We start from the raw sequence: 21,514 nt of genomic DNA on the forward strand, positions 1-21,514 counted from the left end.
GCGAACCAGCTGCGCAGCTTCCATGATACCGTGCTCCGAACGGTCGCCCGTCTCAGCGCACTCAATGTGTCAACAGTCAACTGGGACCCAATCTTGATACACATCATTGAGGAAAGATTGGACCCACACACGCTGCCATCTCTAAAAGTAGCCAGCACTGATCCAACCACTCGACAATCTCTGAAGCAGATGTTAGAACACCTTGAGCGTCAGGCAACCAGTCAAATAACAATGCGGAAAGATACGTCTACCACGTCAGTCCAGGTCATCACGAGTGCAGTTTTCAGCTTCTTACATAAACTCTCCATTCTGAACTACATGGACCAGCCGGACCCCCTCATTTATGACTCCTGGATTCTGAATCACAGGTTAACATAATCTCCAGACGAATGGCCGACACACTGGGACTCCGATTGGAGCATTGCTGGCCTGGAAGGGACAAATATAAAATCACGAAAAAGGGCTATACTGTCCCTATCAACATTAGCCATTGATTTCCAAAAAAAAATAAACATAGTCGTACTACCCGAAATAATGCCCAATCAAAGTATCCCACCTCAGTTGCGCTTAGCCGATCCTGCCCCAGAAGATTGACCTATTTTTTCCACCAGCTCATCAGGCCACAACAGGTACACATCAGGGAGGACAGCCACTACTCAAAACCGCCCTGAGATGGATTGTGATCGGTTAGGGTACCGGAAGCTTTCGAGCCATTAAAAGGAATTGGTGAATTCAACGCATAGGTGCGAAGAGTACAGTACATCGTCAAGGAACTACTGAAAAAACCTGGAAAATATAAGAATTCTCGACGGTGGCGCATCAACAAGACGAGCATCAGAACGACATTAAACCACAAGCCCAAGTTGGTCAACGAGACGAGCCTCAGAAGGACATTAACCCGCAAGCCCAAGTTTGTCAATTCACGACTAGAGAGCACACAGTCCTAGTGCCAGTAAACGAGGGGGTTCAAGGTGTTGAATTCACCGCCAACTCTAAATTGTGCGAAGGGGAGACACATCACCCGGCATGGGTAACAGGTATCTCTAAGAGGGACCAAGAAGTAAGGCCAAGAATGGACCGACAGTCCTGTATGCGCACTGATCAACCAGAAAAAACGCCTAGTACTACATGGGATGCCCAAAGAGAATGGTTACGAGGCCGCGCAACACAGCGAAGGAGACAACAGGCCGGATAGAAATATCGTTGGTATCTTACCAATGTTGGAGGTCTTACCCACATGATTCAAATATTTTTTGGTATTTACATTTGAGTTATTAGTTTTAAGACTCACAATATTTTCTAGCGCAAGGGTACACAATGGTTCATTAATACGGTCCAACAAAAACGCACAGAGCATTGGCTTGAGTCTCTCAATGGGAGGAATTTTGGCACCTAATGCCAAGATCTAATAACCCAGCTAACATACACGGCGCTAGAAACAGAATATTTCTTACGGCAATAACAGCGGTAAGAATGACCGACTGACCGGAGCAAGCAAAACCAGCGAAATCAGCAGAAGCCCAATCCTAAACGATCTGAGTCAGCAGACCCATAACTAGTACCTAGCACGTACTTTCCTTAATATTTACCTTAGGGGAATATACCTTTACCTTTCATTAACCTTGACCAGCAAAACATTGTTAAGCTACAAAATATGTTATTCTCTGATCTTGTTATGATATTAAAAGTTTTTAGTAGCAGCCGAATAAATAGACGAGTATCAGTTCAGATTTCAATAGGCCTAATATAACTCCATTTAATGCCGAATCACAACAAAACGCATAACCAAGAGCTTGCGCAGAAGCTCTAACAAAGCTCCACAAAGCGCATGCGCTACAAATAACAATAAAGCGCATGCAAAACTGGGAGCCTAAAAGACAAGAATAAATGCTGATAACAACAGGTGCAGCTAAACATATTATGATTATTTTAAATGATTTTGTTGGTGGCTGCTTTGTCCAATAATAAAGATATTTGCAAATACCGAGTGAATCAGTTCGTTACTCTGTATCATCTCATGGTACTTAAAACTATCCTACTTAGAGTGATGCTCGCTTCAGAAGGACCGCCAGTAAGATTGCGAGTTACCCACTTTGCAACTAGTGCCCTCATTTATTCTGCTGTTCCCGCTCTTCGGAGACCGAGCTCTCTATCCAATTTTTTCTCCCCATCTTGAAGCTGCGTTATTTCTATACTCGAATGCAATAATGTAGTTTGGGCGCTAGGTGTAACGAACTGTTTTTCTTTGTTACGCTCGCAACAAATGCCTCCTGTCGGTCTGCACCCCTTCACCCTTTGCGTTTTCGAGGCTATCTCTGCGAAAAGGGGACGGACTACTGACAACACGAGACGACTCAGCAAAGACCCGTGGTTGCGTTTTGGTGGTCAACGAGGAAGCCAACGACGCAGCAGGCCGACAGAGCCAACGACGGAGCAGGCCTTAAAAACCCACGTTGATAGCAGGCTAAGGATTATCCACGCCCTCAACAAGTACAGCGCCGAAGAGTGCTGATCAGAGGTATGACCCTAAGGCCAGAAAAAGATAAGTTTTCCACCTTGACGGAAAATATACGAATACGACTATGGGGGTTTGTTGGATAATTAACCTCCGCAAAGATGAACTCCAAGCCATCCTCAAGGAATTCAGACTGGTAACCATGGGACCAGTCGAGGAACTACGCTCCCGCCTGGCAACATTCTTAGGAGGGAACACACACGTTCCAGCCATACGAGAACATTTTACCGCACCAGTTTCCCGGAGGCAAGTTTCCCGGAAGCCAGTTTCCCGGAAGCACCCACACCTAAGCCGGCTGCTCCTCGACCAACGACGCCCATGCCAGGAACGGGAGACACAAGGGTCGCCGTCCTCACATCAAAAATGCAAGCCCACAACCCAACGCACGATTTTTCCACAGCACACGAGATATCACCACAACAGACGCTCCGCAGCCCAATCTGAGCAGTACTCCTCAGCGAAAAGCTTCGGGGATGGGAAATTTTCTTTAATCGAATAATAGACCCGGTTCACTTCATCGAACGCGTGGATATAGTAGCACGATCCGTATGAAATTTGGCAGGTTGGAGAAGGAAAAGTTTCATCTATCTAAATTTTTTTATATTTTTATATAATAGAACATTATCTCAGGAATATCCTGTGAAAGTTTCATGTCGATCGAACTAAAACTAGCTGAGATACCGGTTATATAGTTACTTTCTATCCATATACTCTCAATTGCTTTTAAAACTTTAGACGCATTTTTCTCAAAACAACTTTTTCAAATCGGTGCATAAGTTTACTCAAAAAGTAATGCTCGGATTCAAATCAAATTTTTCACACTTCTTTTATACAATAAATACTTGCGGATGAACGATCGAATTTATTTAAAAAAAATTCTTTTAACATTTTTACGGGCAATAATGGGCTGATTTTTATGTAAAAATTTTACCTCCGAGTTTACAACCGCGCCAAAATTTAAAAATCGCAATAAATAAGTATACCACTACCGCATCGGGACTTCTTATTCCAGGCGACTTATTTTTAAGGCCTCCAATAAGATTTGTAGCAGCAAATGTCCAAACTGAACTTTTATGATTTTTATGTAAAAATTTTACCTCCGAGTTTACAACCGCGCCAAAATTTAAAAATCGCAATAAATAAGTATACCACTACCGCATCGGGACTTCTTATTCTAGGCGACTTATTTTTAAGGCCTCCAATAAGATTTGTAGCAGCAAATGTCCAAACTGAACTTCAAATGTTATAAGAATATGTTATTCTATAGTATATAATATTTATTTAATAATTATTAATATTTATTAAGATTTGTATTTATAATTTGAACAGCTTATTCCGCTATATTAAATTTTATTAAATTAATATTGTTGGAACATAGTGCCAAGACCTACTACCCTATATTCACACGAAGTAATCTGATCTAACCAATGGTCATCAGCATGTCGCATGTCGGGAGAATGGTTCAATCGTCAGAGAGAGTGGACGTGTTTCTGTGCTGCTCCGCCAGCAGCTAAGCAAACACCAGAAACTCAGTGAAAAAGCAAAAGAAGTGGTGTGCTCTAGAAATCGCGAAAAGACGCTTTTGGACACACATAAGTCTCGTGCTTATAGTGTCCATTAACCAACCCAAAATCAAAATTTATTAAATTCAAAAATTGAAATGCCATCACGACAAATTAAACCAACAGCTTGTGCACATTCATTTAAAGAAATAAGAGCGGCGCCTCTGCCTGCAGTACCTAACGTAAACACCAACAACATGAACGAAAGTCAGCTCTCTGTCCCAGAAAGAGAACGTAGACGATCTTCCAATGCCTTTCTCATTCGTCGCAAACGAAGAGCGTGCAAGATCATGCTCTCCCGCTCTCCCAGGCACAAGCAGTGCATTAACCTGGATTGCGCAGTGCACCTCCCCAGCACTATCACCCTCTGGTCTATCAACTCCGTTATATTTGCCTACAACGAGCACTACTACATCGATTACCACATCGTGTACAACAACAACAACAGAAACATCGGTAGCTGTCTCTCAGCTCTCCCGAGCAACAATCCAAACGGGCATTGACCGATATATCTAAGTAAAACGAAAGCTCAGTCCCCAGCCGAAAAAAAATGCTAACGCTGCAAAAGCAATCGAGACGAACCGATTAAGTCTCTGTCTGAAAACAGATTTTCTATATTAAGCAAAGACCGTAGAAATGAAGAGAATACGGAAGTTCTCAAAGCCAAGCAAAAGCCGCCACCCATTTACATACGTGATCAAAACTACAGCGATATGGTAAACTGTCTCGCTAAGCTAATTGGAAATAACAATTTTCATATAATGCCACTGACCAAGGGCAATATACGGAGGAAAATCATCGCTTAGCCACGAAATACCTATACGACAACCAGAAAAAATATTACACCTACCAATTGAAGAGCAGCAAGGGCCTTGAAGTGGTCATAAAGAGTATTGAATCGTCGGTACCAACAAAAAAAATCATCGAAGCCCTTTCAAGTGCAGGTTTTAAAGTTAAGGGAGCCATTAATATAATCAACAGACAAAAAGTCTCCCAGCCTATGTTCAAAGTTGAGCTGCAACCTGAAACGAAAACAACTCCTAAAATTATGATTCATCCCATATAAAAACTACAGTATCTTCTGCATAGAAGAATCACGGTAGAGGAACCTCATAACAGTGTTCAATCTGCCAACAATATGGACACCTTAAGTCGTACTGCACCTTGCGTGCAGTCTGTGTGGCTTGTGGCGGTCATGGAGGCCGCCACCCACTGCCACCTGTACCATAAATAAAACCGACCATAACTCTAAGAAATGTGGTAACTGCGGTGGAAATCATACTGCCAATTACAGGGGATGCCCAGTTTATAAAGAGCTAAAATATCGTATGAATACAAAAAAAACCCTTACAACAACGTTCGTTTGTCATTCACACTAACCACCAAACCACCACGGCATCTTTGACTACACCTGGAGTTTCTTTCTCTAGCGCTCTACGATGGCTAGGCCTACTAAATAGTGTAGGTTTAGTACCAGGTTTAGAACCTGAAACTATAGGATATCCACCTCCGCCCACGGGTACAACGAGGGAAACAGTAGGCCAAGAATCTGCAACAACCGAAATAAGGGTATCGAAGGAATGTTGTCCACACTTATAAGTTTAATGGTCACAATGCAAAATAATATGCAAGAGCTCATGCAAAACCAAAATCGACTAATGGATCTTTTAGTCAAACAAAAATCCAATGAGATGGCTTATTTGAGAATCTGTCTATGGAATGCTAACGGTTTTTCAAAGCGCAAAAATGAACTTAACTCCTCTCCGAAACTCATCTAACGAACAAAAACAACTTCTATCTGACGGGCTATATATTTCAAGAAACAAATCATCCAGATGGGAAGGCTCATGAATCCAACGAGTTGCTACAAATTCCCTGCAGTCAACTTCAATACGAATTCAGACTGTGAGAGGTCATCTAAATCTAGCTGCAATATACTGCCGACCAAGATTCTGCATATCTAATATGGAGTTTATGGAATTCTTTGATTCACTAGGCGATTGCTTTATAGCAGGCGGCGATACAACGCCAAGCACCCACACTGGGGTTCTCGCCTAACCAACTCCGTACTGCTCCGTATCACGCCTCATACGACTTCGAATAATATAATCCCTGAACATCAATTTGGCTTCCGAAAAAAGCATGGCACCATAAAGCAGGTGAACCGTATCACATCTGAAATTCGAACCGCCTATGAACAGCGAGAATACTGTTCTGCTATCTGGATATATCCCAGGCATTTCACCGAGTCTGGCTGCAAGGACTTATGTATAAAATAAAACTATTACTCCCACAAAACTGTCATGAGCTGCTCAAAACATACCTGTTTAATCGAGTGTTCACTGTAAAACAAAAAAACTTTACAACAGAAGAGTTGTAGAGAGAGAAATTAAGGCGGGCGTACCCCAAGGAAGCGTCCTCGGCCCCACCCTATATCTTCTGTATACAGCAGATATCCCAACAGACCAGCGTCTAACTATGTCAACATTTGCCGACGATAGAGCCATATTAAAAGATCTAAATGCCCTCTGGAGGCATCCAGAAGCCTCTCCTCTCACCTTGCACTAATAGTAAAGTGGATGGCGGACTGGCGTATAAAGATAAACGGTGAAAAATCTAAACACATTACCTTTACTCTCAACAGACAAAACTGCCCCGCTCCCACTCTAAACAATACCATAGTCCCCTCTGTAAATGAGGTCACATATCTCGGCGTCCCCCTGCACAGGCGTCTTACGTGGAAAAAACATATTGAAGCAAAACGGGACCAATTAAGACATAAATCCATAGGACTGCACTGGCTTATCAACTCTCGTTCCCCACTTCGACTGGAATATAAAGTACTACTCTACAATTCAGTTATAAAGCCTAATGCAAGCAGTAGCAATATAGACGTTATCCAAAGGGCACAATCTAAAGTGCTCAGAACCACCTTGAGCATGGTATATTCGCAATGAAGATATCCATAGAGAAATTTCTCAACTCCAGGAAAACTACAAAAGGAAACTCTCCCCGCACCAAAATCCTCTAGACAGATCGCTAAACCAAGTTAGTCAACAATCACGTATAAGAAGAAATGACTTTCCAGCCCGTTGACATCGGAGGCCCCATAGTATAGATGTTTACAAAGATAAACTAATCATGTATTAGATTAAGATTTTTAAAATTGCTGTTAGAGTCTTAATAAGAAAAAAAAACCACAAATAAAAGATAAAAGCATCAAAAAAAAAAACCATGTCGCAATACACAACAATAAGACCCGCTAACCTATTGGCACACCTAGTAATAATTAACAATAAGCATGAAACAATATCCAACCTAATAACCCAGCACTAGTAGACGGCGCCAGAAGCGGAAATCAGCAGTAACAGCGGGAGGGATGACCGACTGACCGAAGCAAGCAAAGCCAGCTAGCTAAGCCAAAATGCATGTACCAGCAATGCATGAACAAGCAATCTGAGTAAGCAGACTTAGATGTGGGTGACACTGGCATTAAGATTGGCATTAACACGTCCATAACATTGACCTTCCCTAGACTTAGTTATGTATAATTTAGCATCTTATATAAGAATTGATCTTCTGAAATAAAGATAGTTGCAAAATGAGAGTGAATCGTCTCGTGCCGTCTCGAACTTACTTAAAATTAACCTACATCGAGTGATCCTGTGTACAACGGTTCACAAGTTAGGACTTTCTTAAAGCTATCTATTTTGCGTGGCTCCAGTGTAAAAGGACCATAAGTAGAACCAAAAGAACAAAGGGTAATCAGAAAAAAAGAAAAAATAAATTCGAAGCCATCTTCTCGGATAGAATACCATCAGGATCGGGCCCAACACAGCGTTCACGGAAAACAGGCAAAAACCTCGAGCCGAAGGCACAACCCCGAGTAAATGGATCAGGAAGTTATGAAGACCTTCTAATTGCATCATTAAAACGAAGGCATGAAAGGCGATTAGACGATCTTGAAGATTATCTGTGCAACCGCACTGAAGGACGGAAATTGTCCACACATATCAATAGCATATGAAGGAGCTGTGAAAGTAAACTCGTCACGGGGTACTACGACCAACTTAAAAAATGATGGACACACCGATGATAGATTTCAAGTTGAACGAGCTGAATATTTTTCATTTCTGAGCGAAGAATCACAATCAAATTTAGTATCAACGCAAAAACCCACTGCCGTATATTTGTTTGTAATACCACCAGAGAATGTTGGCACATAGTAACGCAGATCTAATAGACAGCCCCAGAAACAGAAATCAGCTATATCAGCGGTACGAATGACCGACTGACCGGAGCAAGCAAAACCAGCGAGCTGAGCAGAAACCCGATACCATTCGATCTGAGTCAGCAGACCCACAACTAGTACATTCATACGTTCGTTAACATTGACTTTACCAGCTAAACTTAGTTAAGCCACAGATTATGTAAATATCTGATCTTATAAAATATCACCCGGTCCAAAATAAAGACAGTTGCGAATACAGTTCTACTGGCAGTAATAGCTGAGTGTTGCTCCCGTGAAATGGACCGCCAGTAGCACCTGCCGATACGGAATCAGCCGAAACCCCTTACCACCACCTGTACTTAAGGACAACCAACCAGAACATGAAGTATCTCACCTCAACCTCTGCCTGATCACAGCAAGCGCCTGTTCCACCCGAGCAGACCCTTGCAGAATGCATGTAAATTTAGTCAGACTTTCATATGTTTTTTGACTACGACTCCGGGAGATAACGTTTCGCCCGCGAGTTCAAGTTTGACGTAGTGGCCGCATAACGCTACGGACAAAAATTGGGTGACCCCGACGGGATACATTTCTATCGTATCAAAACAGGAACACAAGCCACACGGCAGTTCATCTTTAAACACCTTAAACTGCAACCATGGGATCGAAATCAGACCCCGTAGTCCAAATGCTCATTGATGAGCAAATTGAAGGCAACATAACCATCCAAAGGCTAATAAGAAACTTCACTTAAGACTCCGCAGAGCCGAAACTCAAAGAAGAGTACTTCGAGGAGAGACTAAGACAGCCACTTGTGGACACAATTTAAAATAAAATGATGCTAAGCTCCATGACTTAGCACTAAGTCCTGAGAATGAGTTTTTCACAAAGGGCAAGGCACTAGAAGACCTTGTGAAAAAATATGAACCCATATTTTCGGATGGAATACCATCAGGGTCAGGCCGTTACAGCGGCCCCGAAAAAAAGGAGAAAGCCTCGAGGAAATGAATCAGAAGACCTTCGACTTGCATCCCTAAAACGAAGGCTGGAAGGGCGGTAAGACGACCTTGAAGATTTTCTGTGCAACCGCACTGAAGGACGGGAAGTGTCACAACACACACTCATCAGACAACATATGATGGAGCTGTGGATGGAAATCGTCACTGGGTACCATGACCTCACAGACCTGGAACCAAATAATGGACACACCGATGATAGAATTCAAGTTGTAGGAGCAGAATATTTTTCATTTCTGAACGAAGAACCACAATCGAATTCAGTATCAACGCAAAAACCTACTGTCTCATCTTCGTAATACCACCAGTCGACATCCCAAACTTTGACGGAGATTACCGGCAATGGCTCCGAATCTACGAAATTTTCACGAAATTCATCCAAAATCAAGACTATAGCGATTCAGTAAAATTCTGGTAAACAATTCAGTAAACATCTGGAGAAGCATGTAACAGGTGAAGAAAAAAAACCTAATCTCAACATCAATTGGCGGACAGGGCAGTTATCAGGATGCCTGGCAACAGCTAAAAAATCGATACCATAATGAACGGCAATTCCAAAAGCTATGCGTACACCGCAGAACTAATGGATCAGTGGACCAGCTGCGCAGCTTCCATGATACCGTGCTCCGAACGGTCGCCCCTCTCAGCGCACTCAATGTGTCAACAGTCAACTGGGATCCAATATTGATACACATCATTGAGGAAAGATTGGACCCACACACGCTGCCATCTCTAAAAGTAGCCAGCACTGATCCAACCACTCGACAATCTCTGAAGCAGATGTTAGAACACCTTGAGCGTCAGGCAACCAGTCAAATAACAATGCGGAAAGATACGTCTACCACGTCAGTCCAGGTCATCACGAGTGCAGTTTTCAGCTTCTTACATAAACTCTCCATTCTGAACTACATGGACCAGCCGGACCCCCTCATTTATGACTCCTGGATTCTGAATCACAGGTTAACATAATCTCCAGACGAATGGCCGACACACTGGGACTCCGATTGGAGCATTGCTGGCCTGGAAGGGACAAATATAAAATCACGAAAAAGGGCTATACTGTCCCTATCAACATTAGCCATTGATTTCCAAAAAAAAATAAACATAGTCGTACTACCCGAAATAATGCCCAATCAAAGTATCCCACCTCAGTTGCGCTTAGCCGATCCTGCCCCAGAAGATTGACCTATTTTTTCCACCAGCTCATCAGGCCACAACAGGTACACATCAGGGAGGACAGCCACTACTCAAAACCGCCCTGAGATGGATTGTGATCGGTTAGGGCACCGGAAGCTTTCGAGCCATTAAAAGGAATTGGTGAATTCAACGCATAGGTGCGAAGAGTACAGTACATCGTCAAGGAACTACTGAAAAAACCTGGAAAATATAAGAATTCTCGACGGTGGCGCATCAACAAGACGAGCCTCAGAACGACATTAAACCACAAGCCCAAGTTGGTCAACGAGACGAGCCTCAGAAGGACATTAACCCGCAAGCCCAAGTTTGTCAATTCACGACTAGAGAGCACACAGTCCTAGTGCCAGTAAACGAGGGGGTTCAAGGTGTTGAATTCACCGCCAACTCTAAATTGTGCGAAGGGGAGACACATCACCCGGCAACAGGTATCTCTAAAAGGGACCAAGAAGTAAGGCCAAGAATGGACCGACAGTCCTGTATGCGCACTGATCAACCAGAAAAAACGCCTAGTACTACATGGGATGCCCAAGGAGAATGGTTACGAGGGCGCGCAACAAAGCAAAGGTGACAACAGGCTGGATAAAAATATTATTTGTAACTTAAAATTAAAAAAAATTTTTTTTTTTTGTATTGTCTTTTTACTTGTATTTTTCGAGTAGTTATTTTGCTGGAAGATCCAAACAAGAGGCAGTTTGTCTGCGAAGGGTAACATTCCAGTTTGCAAGATATCCACATAGAAGTATTGATCCATAATAGTTTTAATCCTGTGTATAAGACCTACTCCATTGTAAGAAAAGCACGCTACATTCTCCATGCTTTCTATAAAAATAGCAAGGTTGTGCCAACTGTAACTGAACGCTGGAAAATGGCACAACCTTGCTATTTTTATAGAAAGCATGGAGAATGTAGCGTGCTTTTCTTTCTTTGTGGTATACTGGGGCTTGTATACAGAATACTTGATATATCTGACACACGATCGGGCCCTTTTTCAGGTCTGTAGCAGGCTTGAAAGGTTCCCTTTTACTATGGCAAACCAACCTTTTCACCTCTAGAGGGAACGCTTTCTACCGCGTGTTTCTTTACTGTTCTTACAGGTAATGGCGTTTCTTATCATCTATATTCAACAAGTCGACCCACTTCTCGAATGGATATTCCATCCTTGGTTGTGCCATTTCCGATCGTTCAGTTATGTAGCAGCTGTTAGTGTCAACACAACAACAGAGAAACTAACGAACGATTTACGGGCGGTACACATACTTGTCGGAGAGGAGGTCTCTCGTTAGACATTAGACTTTAAGGTGTGACCATTGCTCGTGCTGGAATATACCAGTCCTGGTATGATGAGGACTCAGTTTGCGAACTAAGGCCAGGTGTGGCTTCGTTGTGTTGCTAGATCTGGTCCTTCTTTCTTTTTCATCTCTGCTTCGTACTGAGCTTGGTGTGTTGAGTTAACTGCAAACTTTATTGACCAAGGATGAGCAACAAAGGCAACGAGGACTCGCTGCATCAACCAGAACAAGACATGAAACACCACCAGGGGAACGAACAAAAAAATCCCGAGACCCCGCGAGGAGAAGGCTTAACTTATCCGACATCAGAAGTGGGATACGGACTTAACCAAACTACTTCTAGAGACGTATTCGCGCTGTTAGAACAACAAAATCGGAACTTTCTGGAACTGGTTAAGAGGCTACAGATGCCGACGAGTGAGTTGCAACCGACTAGCGAGATTTGCTTGCCGAAATATAATCCGGACGTTGCTGATGTAGATGCCACGCAGTGGTGCGCTACGGTCGACATCATCTTACGAGAAAAACCATTTAGTGACAGTGCTCTTATATTAGCGTTAAGTAAAGCTTTGGAAGGCACAGCGGCGCAATGGTTATCTCAAATATGTTACCCGGGAATAACTTGGCAATAGTTCCGGCAATTGTTTGAGCAGCGATACAAGACTTCAGAGACGCCGGCCGCCGTCATCTCAAATCTTCTTAATAGCCGTCCAAGCAATGGCGAAAGCCAGCCTGTTTTTGCAAGTCGCAGTGTGACGTCACTGTGCACAAAACTGCGCAATTTGAATTCAGAACAAATTTCCATCGCGTTGGTTCTTGGGCACATGGCTAATTTCGACCGGCGTTTGCAGCGAATGATACACACAACGCATGTTAGCAATCGACGAGAACTGCAAGCGGAGTTGAAAGTATTCTCAGCGCTAAGAGAGCGCCCTAATGCAACGAACTGGGAACCAGAGACGAAGCGAGGTAAAACTGCGGAAATCAAATGTTACCAGTGTGGAAAACTAGACCACAAAAAAAATAAGACTGTAGATCCGGAACCCAGGTTTCGACAACTGAAAGGGGTGGCGGTCAGCGCAGCCCCGTCATGGAAGGACTAACGTAACGTGCTGCAGATGTCAGGAGCCGGGACACATAGCCACTAATTGTCAAAAAAAAGTGCAGAACGCTGGATTGGGAGTCAGAACAGAAAAAAGAGTGGAGCTAAGCGCTTTAGTGAAGCCTCAATCGAGTATGCTGGTCAATGGTGAGAGATTTCCAATTACATTTGATTCGGAAGCTGAGTGCTCATTAATTAAGGAAAGCGTTTCTAATAAGTTAGCTGGTAAGAGAATTCATAGCGTTATTTCTTTAAAGGGGATAGGTAATGCCAATACCTACAGTACCTCACAAGTTGAATCAAACATCATGATTGATGGTAACTCCTTGGTTGTTTTGTTTCATTTAGTACCAGACGAATGTATGAAAAATCGGCAGAGAAATATTGGCTCAAGGGTTTTCAGTAGAAGTCTCCTATGATAATTTTAAAATTGTTTAATCTAAAGTTGTAAACATTTGTGGAACCGTTCAACCTACTAATTTTGATAATATTGAAACAGAAATGGTCGAAAATGAAAAAGAAATTTAAATATCATTGCTAAAGCAACATTCCCTATCTTTTGTCGAAGGCACTCCACAAACACGTGTGAATACTGGGGAAATGCATATTGATTGAATCGACTAAGACTGCTCAAAGGCGACCATACAGGTTTAGTCCAAGCGAACGGGAGTTAGTACGTGATAAAATTAAAGAATTGATCGAATATAAAATTATCAGGCCTAGTAACTCACCATTTGCGAGTCCTGCATTATTAGTAAAGAAGAAAAACGGCTCAGCAAGACTTTACGTAATGCACCCTGAATCAATAGAATATACAGATTTTGTTGCCCCTGATGGGCTGTACGAATTTCTTGCGATGTCTTTTGGGTTAAAAAACGCACCTTCAGTGTTTCAGAGAGCTGTATTAAAGGCATTCGGCAGTCTTGCTCATTCGTTTGTAATTGTTTATATGGATGACATATTAATTGTTTCAGAAACGAAGGAAGAAGCGTATGAACGTTTGAAACTTGTATTAGACGTTTTAGTAAAGGCAGGATTCACTTTTAACATTTCGAAGTGCTTTTTCTTGAGAACTTCAGTGCGTTACCTGGGCTATGAGATACAAGCGGGGGAGATACGTCCAAATTCTTACAAAATAGAATCACTAGTGGCGTTGCCTCCACCAAAGTCAGTTGCTTATTTAAGACAGTTCATTGGGCTAGCGTCTTATTTTCGTCAATTCATTCAAGGGTTTTCTCAACTGATGAAGCCTTTATATTTTCTCACATCTGAAAAGATTAGATTTGATTGGCAAATACAACATGAACAAATTCGCAGTAAAATCATAAGTGTGTTAACAAATAAGCCTGTTTTGATTATTTTTGATCCTCAATTTCCCATAGAACTGCATACCGACGCCAGCTCTATCGGGTATGGTGCCATCCTTTTGGACCGCATAAACTCTAAGCCCCATGTGGTTGAATACTTTAGGAGAGCAACTAGCCCCAGCGAGTCCAGATAAACATCATATGAATTGGAAACGTTGGCCGTTGTGAATGCAGTAAAACATTTTCGTCACTATCTACATGGGAGAAAATTCATGATTTTTACTGACTGCAGCCGTCGAGCCGTCAGCCAATCGGGTACAACAGGGGGAGAAACGCATGAGCTCATGTGGCGTAACTGTGTACACCGATGGTAGTGCGACTATACTCTCCACGTGAGGGCGGCTGGTAGCAGGTCCCGGTAAAGTCATGTCTCTGCCGAGGATGCTGGCGAATTGTAGTCGGGCGGGGAGAAGAAAACTCCCTTCCTCAAATCACCCCAATCCAAGGTGGAACAGCATATGCCGAGGGATGCATGTCCGGGGGATGCACGGTCGTTAATATGCGGACTCTGGGGGACCGGCCGACCCCTCAGTTTTAATCAGGCTTATCGTGACAAGCGGGCTATGTCATGATGGACGAACCCCTTCCCGCCTACTCGTGGGTCCAAAAATGAACGACAAAAATATTAAAACAAAAACAAACAGTGGAGAACGGAACTCCCTAAGAAAGTTCGAAAATGGGATCTCGGATCCGTCAATCTCCAAGGCAGATAGAGGCCAAAGAGATGCTGGGATGGCGAAGCTCCCCACTGAGGGACAACATCCGGAGGCGAGCGGCGCCGGTGTAGGGGGAGATGCCAAGGCACCGACCCCCAAAACGGGGCCCACTATGGGATCACCGAACGGTGTGGGGGGCAAGATCCCTGAATCGAGCTCCTATCGCACCGGCGGCAACCCTAAGGAAGGCCCCGGTCCGACGACTGCTGGCCCACTGCAGCGGAAGGGCTCCTATAAAGATAGGAGGAGAGCGGTCTTCATCCTGATGAGGGCAGACCCATCGGCGGAGTCCAATCCCGATCAGGCTGAAATAATAAAGTGGGCGAGGGAAATCCTGCCTGACTTTCAGCCAGCAAGAGCGGGGACCAGATTGGACCCAAAGAAGCCGACAGGAGTAGGCGACTCTGCCAAGGAGAGTGCACAGAGTGCGAAAAGGCAGAGGTCGACCGACGGTGGAGCGCCCCTAGCTAAGAAGAAGAAGGTGCAGACACAAAGTAACAGATCCTTCGCCGAAGTTACCAAGGGCAGGACCATCATTGGGGTCATTGATAATGGCTCCAAGGATGGCCTGATCCCCAAGGAGATTTGGCGTAAGGTAGTGAATGAGCTGCATGGGCGCTTCATGGAGGAGATGCTCAAGAGCGGAGGACCTCCACCGGACTGCGAAGACGCAGGGTGGTACCAGGGTAGCATCAAGGTGATAGCGTGCCAAGATGCGAGGTCTGTAAGCCTCTACAAGCGAATGATTGCGTCGCTTGGGGAGGTCTACCCAGGAGTCAGACTGGAGGCGGTGGACTGGGACAAGATCCCCAGCAAACCGAGGGCCCGCGCATGGCTGACAGAGAAGCCGGCGGACCCTGCCACCATTCTGGCCATGCTCAAAATGTGCAATCCCACACTCCCTACGGTGGACTGGAGAGTCGCCAAGGTGGAGGAAGCAGTGGGACTGAGAAGGCAGGTCGTGCTCACTCTAAATGAGGAGACTGCGAAGATCCTGGAGGGTGCCGGTAGCCGTATCAAATACGGGTTCGAGCACGTTGCGGTGAGGATCTACAAGTCGGATGCGAAGAGTAAGCCTGGAGGCATCGACTTGGAGATCGACGCACAAGAGCTAGACTCGGGGGAACCGACCGATGAAGTCCGCCCAGAAGGAATGTCAGATGTGGAGGAGGACATTCTGGAAGGGTATTCTCTCAGAGGAGAGTGACCTGGCGAGGGCTCTTGGTGGCGTCGGCATGGAGGAGGACTCATTGCTGGACTCCGACACCGAGGCGGAGGTTACTGTGGTGGAGAATCTAAAGGATGTCCCTGACATTCCTGCAGATAAACCTCCATCACAGTAACGTGGCTTCCGCCACCCTAATGCTCCAACTTGCAGTGAATAGAGCTGACGTGGCCCTCATCCAAGAACCCTGGATCCACGGAGACAGGATTCTCGGTCTGGGGGCGTCGGACTTCAGGCTGTACACAGCCGATGTAACAGGTAAAAAGCGAGCATGCATACTCGCAAAGAAAAGCCATAATACCTTCTTGCTACCAAATTTCAGCAATGAAGATCACGTAGCCGCACCGATAGAGGGCCCAGACGGCCATCTAAGAATATGCTCGGCATATATGGGTCATGACCACCTAGGACCTCCACCCCATTCGCTACTCAGGCGGCTTGTGGAAGACAGCGAAAGGAAGGACATCGACCTAATAATAGGATGCGATGCCAACGCTCATCACAATCAGTGGGGAAGCACTGACACAAACGAGTGGGGTGAGTCAATCTTCGATTTTATCTTCAGCTCTAAGCTTCTAGTGGGTAACAGAGGTTCAGAACCCACCTTCGTCGTCAAGAACAGAAGGGAGGTTCTTGATGTCACATTATTCTCGCACTCCCTGGCTGATGCAATCAACAGGTGGAGAGTCCTTGACAAACACTCATTTTCAGACCATCGCTATATTGAGATAGTAGTAAATTTTGAAAACTTCACCAAGCAAGCAGTACGAAATCCTAGAAAGGCAAACTGGGAGCTCTATAAAAATATACTAGATAGATCCTTAGGCGAACCGCCTTCAGAGACCATCGAGACCTATGAGGGGCTCAACGCCATGGTAGATAAGCTTACTGCGACTAGTGCAAAAGCTTACCACAAGGCCTGCCCCAAGAAAAGAATATGTAGCAACAGATCGAAGAAGCCTCCGTGGTGGACCTCGTATTTAGCCGCCTACAAAAAAAATGCACGTAGGGCCTTCAACCACGCGCACCGTACCAACACAGACGAAACGTAGGAAACCTATAAAGCTGAACTTAGGCAATATAACAAAGAATTGCGCAAGGCAAAGAGGGTTGCCTGGGCCAATTTCTGCACCAACATTCAGGAGACATCAGAGGCCGCCCACCTAAGAAAGATTCTCTCTACTACAGCCCCCATCGCAGGTTACATTAAGAACACGGAGGGGTGCTGGACAACCTCAAGCCCTGGAGACCCTTATCAACGCACACTTCCCGGGTTGCTCATCGGAAGGAACAACCCAGGTGATGCGTAGCCAGGGTCACAAGGGCTCGCTCAACTACCTACTTAGTGACAGAAATACTGACAGGGCAATAGACAGTTTTAAACCCTTCAAATCTCCGGGACCGGACGGACTGGTATTCTACCAGCTCAGTTATCCAGAGCCGGTATTAACCTAAGGAAATGGATTAAGAAAATCTTCAGCACAGTCTTCACTACTGGTATGATACCAAAGGCATGGCTGTGCACGAAGGTTGTATTCATACCCAAGGCGGGAAAACCATCCCACTGCACCCCCAAGGACTTCAGACCTATAAGTCTGTCTTCCTTTCTCCTTAAGACTATGGAAAGACTCTTAAGTCTCCATCTACAATTTAACATTAACCCAAATGACATCTTATGCTCTCAGCATGCTTACAAAAGGAGCCGATCAACTGAAACAGCCCTGCACGATAACACTATGATCGCCGAACGAGCGATTAATTTCAAGGAATACGCACTTGTGGCTTTTCTAGACATAGAAGGGGCCTTCAACAACATCTTACCGTGCTCAATAATCGACGCACTGACGGGACTTGGAATAGACAATCGATCAATTCACCTAATACTGCAGATCCTGGTTAACAGGAGTGTCGAGGCTACTCTTGGAGGTTCGACTATTCGAAGATACGTCAAGAGGGGCACCCCACAAGGAGGTGTACTCTCACCACTACTCTGGAACGTGGCGGTTAACAGCCTACTGCGATCCTTAGAGGGTGGCGGATGTAAGATCATTGCGTACTCGGACGATGTTGCTATTGCCTTCGTGGGGAAATTCCCACAGACGCTATGCGACCTAATGACAGGGAAGCTCGAAGTGCTGTCGGCCTGGGCGCAAAAGAACGGGCTGGGAGTCAATCCGTCCAAGACAGAGCTCGTGCTGTTCACCAGGAAGTAGAAGATACCTAACCTAAGACTTCCGAAGCTCCTAGGAGAAACATTAGTTCTTAGTGATAGTGCGAAGTACCTAGGTATCACACTAGACAGGAAACTGGACTGGAAGCTGAACACCGCTGATAGGACTAAGAAAGCTGCAATAGCACTCTATACCTGCCGCAAGGCGGTAGGCCTGAAATGGGGAATGTCCCCGAAGATGGTCAGATGGTTATATACAGCGATCATCAGACCAATTCTAGTCTATGGTGTTGTTGTCTGGTGGCCCGCCCTGGACAACTCCACATGCAGGGAAAAGTTCAGGAAGACGCAGCGCATGGCGGAAGTCTGTATAACAGGCAGTCTACGCACTACGCCTAGTGATGCCCTAGACACTATACTTGACCTACTACCAGTGGAACTGATGGGGGTAAAGACAGACACTCTGGCCGCAATAAGACTGCGGGAGGCAAATCTATGGAGCAAAAATAGTTTCGGTCATACCAGACTGGATTACTGTGTGCCCGTCGACCAACCCACCACTAACTACAAAGTCTTAATCCCCTCGAGGGAGGAATGGGATGCCCGGATACCGGGACCGGAGGGCTCCATTCATATCTATACAGATGGATCAAAACTTAACGGCCAGGTGGGAGGCGGTTACTTTTGCGAGCATCTGAGCCTAAAGGAGTCCTTCAGACTCCCCGACCACTGCAGTGTTTTCCAGGCTGAAGTAGTAGCCATTAAGGAAGCACTTCGATCCCCAGCTCTAAGGGGCAATCGGGGTACAATATGTATCTTCTCAGATAGTCAAGCAGCGCTCAAGGCACTTGACGGATTCTCATCCAACATCTAGCATCTCGTAGCATCTCTAGGTAGCATCTCGGTGAAACCCTTGCTCCAGCGGCAGCACAAGGAGCCCTAGCGGCTCAAGTGGAAGCGAGGGGGTATTCTATGTCCCCCTTGCATCACCGCCCTAACCTAACCTAATCTACTGACTGCAACTCAATCAAATCTTCTCAAAATAAAAACGAGCTGTCACTTAGGATTTATCGTTGGTGGGAGTTCCTACAAACATTTGAATTCGAAATTTAATACAAGAAAGGTAAACGTATGGCACAAGTTGACTTTTTATCTAGGAACCCGGTGTGTCAAAAAAATAAGTCAATACCAAATAAAGTAGAAGAAAAACGAATTGACTTAATAGAAATATCGGAGAACTGGATACTGGTGGAACAACAAAAGGATCCAGAAATATCAGAAATCTTAACTAAGTTGAAGAATGACGATTTACCATTAGTTGCCACTTATGAAATTAGATCAAATGTTTTGTATAGAAAGATTTAAAGGAATTCAAGAACTCGTTGTTTACCTGTAGTTCCTCGTACTTTTCGCTGGTCATTTATAAATCAGGTGCATGAGTCTATCATGCATTTAGGTTGGGAGAAAACACTTGATAAAGTGTATGATCATTACTGGTTTTCAGGTATTGCAAAATATGTTCGAAGATTCGTGGAGAACTGCATTACATGCAGAGTGTCTAAGGGTACGTCAGGAAAACCTCAAATGGAATTACACCCAATTCCAAAAATAAGCATTCCTTGGCACACTGTTCACATAGATATATCGGGAAAATTGAGCGGATTACAAAATACGTTTATCTATATCACACCTTTTCCTTGGATGCTAATACTTGTATAAACGCAATGAAACGCAATCTTCGATTTCCATTTTTGGCGTACCAACACGTTTAATTACCGATCAGGGGCGCAGCTTCACGGGCACAAAATTTGTGCAATTTAGAGCCAAAAAATACAATTACATCTAATTGGAACGGGCGCAAGTCGAGCTAACGGTCAAGTTGAAAGGGTCATGAGTACACCGAAGAATCTTTGGACGGCTGTTAAGACAAGCTCTAGATCGTGGCAGGACGCACTAGGGGATGTACAGTTAGCTCTTAACTGTACAGTTAATCGTAGCACTAAGTGTAGTCCTTTAGAACTTTTGATTGGTAAAGTTGGGCGACCACTAGGGTTGATACCTATTAATGATACCGAAGATGAAATTGACAAGATTAAATCAAGGGCCGCTAAGAACATGGAGGACCCCGCTAGATATGAGAAGATAAAATTTGATAAAAGTAAAGCTACAGTAATAAGGTTCTGTGTGGGGGACTTTGTGCTAATTAAAAACAGCGAGAGACAGCAAACGAAACTAGATCCTAAGTTCAGAGGACCCTTTTTGGTGGTCGAGGTATTGGACGGAGACCGATACATTTTAAAGTCTACACAGAACAATAGGCGTTACAAGTACCCACACGAAAGTTTGCGAAAGTTATTACAAAGAACATTATTAGTTGGAAAAGTCTGTTGAAAAAGAAAGTGTTCGTGAAGCCATGTGATTGGCGATGGACGAGAAGTTGCTTTAAAAATGTGTTTGATGAATTCGTGAAGCCATGTGATTGGTGATGGACGAGAGTTGCTTTAGAAATATGTTTAATGAATTCGTGAAGCCATGTGTTGGGCGATGGACGAAAGATGTGTTTGATGAATTCGTGAAGCCAAGTGTTGGGCGATGGACGAAAGATATAATATGTTTGATGAATTCGTGAAGCCAAGTGTTGGGCGATGGACGAAAGATTTGTTTGATGAATTCGTGAAGCCAACTGTTGGGCGACGGACGAGTAATGAGATTAATGAATTTATGAAGCCGTGTTCTTGGGCGATGGACAATTTACTTTGTTTGAAAATGTGTGAAGCCAATGTGTTTGGCGAAACATTTAAAAGATGGCTTGTAAAAGTTTATTTATGTATTTTGGATTACGAAGTAACGATTTTAACTGATTAATGTATAATTTTAAAACGTTTTATTGATCTTTTGTGTGGAAATGGTTTATTAGAGAATATAAGAGATATGCTAAAAATAGAAATTTAGTTATGTTAATGAACATTATATGAAGTTAAGATTATGTGGTTAAGTTCTTTGAAAGCATTTAATACAATTATAAAGTGGAATGAAATTCAGATGTCGATTATAGACACGAGGCCGTGTATATGTCAGGATGGCCGTGTCGGAGAGGAGGTAATTCAGTCTCTCGTTAGACATT

This window comes from Drosophila ananassae (genome assembly GCF_017639315.1).
Source record: "Drosophila ananassae strain 14024-0371.13 chromosome 4 unlocalized genomic scaffold, ASM1763931v2 tig00000054, whole genome shotgun sequence".
Taxonomy (NCBI): domain Eukaryota; kingdom Metazoa; phylum Arthropoda; class Insecta; order Diptera; family Drosophilidae; genus Drosophila; species Drosophila ananassae.